This window comes from Clupea harengus, chromosome 10 (assembly GCF_900700415.2).
Source record: "Clupea harengus chromosome 10, Ch_v2.0.2, whole genome shotgun sequence".
Lineage (NCBI taxonomy): Eukaryota > Metazoa > Chordata > Actinopteri > Clupeiformes > Clupeidae > Clupea > Clupea harengus.
Window position 1 is genome coordinate 17,541,416 of NC_045161.1, and position 2,876 is coordinate 17,544,291.

Here is a 2,876-nt window from a genome sequence, read left to right on the forward strand (position 1 = left end):
CTACTCTCTTGCTTGAGTTTTTTCGGATATGTAGTAACAAAAGAATTTAGCCGGTCCCAACAACCTGAAACAAACTGTTGGCACTAGAACAGTGGTTCTCAAACTTTTTCTGTCATTACCCACTTTGAACAAGGGCGCCTTTTCAAGCCCCACCTGTCCCTCATCGCTCCAATAAAATTGTAGGCCAAGCTTAAAATTGTCAAATTTATTGAAATAACAATAAGTTGTAAATCTTAATCAATAAACAAATAACATGAGTTCAAAAATAGAGAAAATCAATAACAAATAATATCAGTTCAGAAATAGAGAAAAGTGCAATGGTGTCAATCCTTGCCTCAAATGGGCTGAGTTCCAAAAATAAAAAAGGACCTACTATGCAATTGTGTTATCAATGGTAGACCAAGCTTAAAATCTCCCTTGTACGTTGCTTTGGATAAGGCGTCTGCTAAATGACTTAATGTAATGTAAAATTGTCAAAATTATTGCATTTTTAAATTTTCTTTTAGGTTGATTTTTTGGTGGATCAGCTGTCTTTTTCGCCACTGGTACTGAATCGCCAACCTTTGTATTTCGTGTCACAAATGTATCCATAACGTCAATATTAGCCTATCGCCGACTACACTTTCATGCTCCGGGAAAGTTATTTTTTCATTGTCCTTCTGCAATTAATACTCCGACATCAATCAAAATGTTTGCACTATGGTTCCAGGTCACAGCGACCGATGCAAAGTTATGTTGCTGTAACGTTGAACTCTGTGCAACCAGTGTGGAGAAAAAATCCTCGGGCCAAATCAAGTTGCCATTCATTTGCTTATCAACCGCAGACCAAAGGAAAAGGGAGATAACCCTGGAGTTTAGAATATAGAACACTTCGGCCCTGGAGCAGTAAACAAAAGTCTCCACTGTAATCTCCGACTACGACTAGTAGGAAAGGTTAACAACAGGCTAATTACAGTAATACAATACAATACTTAATAGGCTAATGAATAGAATGTTTCTTTGTTTGAGTGTCGTTGTTTAGTGTGATGGGGGTGTGTGATCGTTATTGTCTATAAAGGAAGGCATTGCAATGGGAAAATCTCCCGTTCATCGCGTCCATTCGTGCCCCACCTGTCACGTCTCTGAGAAGTCCTACACTTTGAGAAACGCTGCACTAGAACATGCTCAGATGTGGTGTGTGTTAGTGTGTATAAGTGTGTGTTGGTGTGTTTGAGTGTGTTGTGTTGAGAGTGTGTTAGTGTGTGTTGGTTTGTTTAAGAGTGCGTGTTGGTGTGTTTGAGAGTGTGTTGTGTATAGAGTGTGTTAGTGTGTATGACTGTGTGTCAGTGTGTTTGAGAGTGTGTTAGTTTGTTTGAGAGTGTCTTAGTGTTTATGAGTGTGTGTTAGTGTGTGTTAGTGTGTTTGAGAGTGTGTTGGTTTGTTTGAGAGTGCGTGTTAGTGTGTATGAGTGTGTGTTGTGTATAGAGTGTGTTAGTGTGTATGACTGTGTGTTAGTGTGTTTGAGAGTGTGTTAGTTTGTTTGAGAGTGTCTTAATGTGTATGAGTGTGTGTTAGTGTGTATGAGTGTGTGTTAATATTTTTGAGAGTGTGTTGGTTTGTTTGAGAGTGTGTTAGTGTGTATGAGTGTGCGTTACTGTGTATGAGTGTGTGTTAGTGTGTTTGAGAGTGTGTATGAGCGTGTGTTAGTGTGTATGAGTGTGTGTTAGTGTGTATGAGTGTGCATTAGTGTGTTTGAGAGTGTGTTAGTTTGTTTAAGAGCGTGATAGTGTGTGTTAGTGTGTTTGAGAGTGTGTTGGTTTGTTTGAGAGTGTTTTAGTGTGTATGAGTACGTGTTAGTGTGTGTTAGTGTGTTTGAGAGTGTGTATGAGCGTGTGTTTGTGTGTATGAGTGTGTGTTAGTGTGTTGGTTAGTTTGAGAGTGTATTGGTGTGTATGAGTATGTGATAGTGTATGTTAGTGTGTATGAGTGTGTGTTAGTGTGTTTGAGAGTGTGTTAGTGTGTATGAGTGTGTGTGTAAGTGTGTATGAGTGTGTATGAGAGTGTGTTAGTGTGTATGAGAGTGTGTTAGTGTGTATGAGTGTGTGATGTGTAGAGAGTTAGTCTGAATTAGAGTATGGCTTGGGCAGTATATTTCTGTCCAAACCCAACCCCAGTCCCAGAGATTAGTAACTGAGTCTGACAGGTATTCTGTGTCTATGAATATATATATATATATATATATATATATGTGTGTGTGTGTATATGTGTGCATATATATTGAGTATATGTTATAGTTTGTGTGTAGCTCTTCTCTGTTGTTTATATGTTTGTTTGTTTGTTTGTTTGTTTATGAGGAAGAGTTGATGCAGAGACGACCCTAATTGTTCCGGAATTTCCTGAAATGGCAAAATCTGTTTGGATTTTAAAAAGCGAGATGGTAGCGTTTGATTTCCTCTGCGTCACACAGCACTGGGTTAGGGTCACACAGCGCAGGATCAGGGTCACAAAGCGCTGGGTTAGGGTCACACAGCGCTGGGTTAGGGTCACACAGCGCAGGGTCAGGATCAGGGTCACACAGCACAGGGTTAGGGTCACACAGCACAGGGTTAGGCCCAGTCGAGTACTCCGTGGTCAGACACTGAGAGGAGAGTCTGTCGGGCTTGTGAGGCCAGATGAGTATTATCAGTGTGTGTGTGTGTGTGTGTGTATCTCATGTGATGCCACTTAGTCAGAAACACACATTCAGCCCTCCAATGTCTCTGGTCTTCATGGGGTATCTTTGTACAGCTGGTGTGTCTCTCTCTGTGTGTGTGTGTGTGAGTGTGTATGTTTGTGTGTGTGTGTGTGTGTGTGTGTGTATGTATATTTGTGTGTGTGTGTGTGTGTGTATGTATATT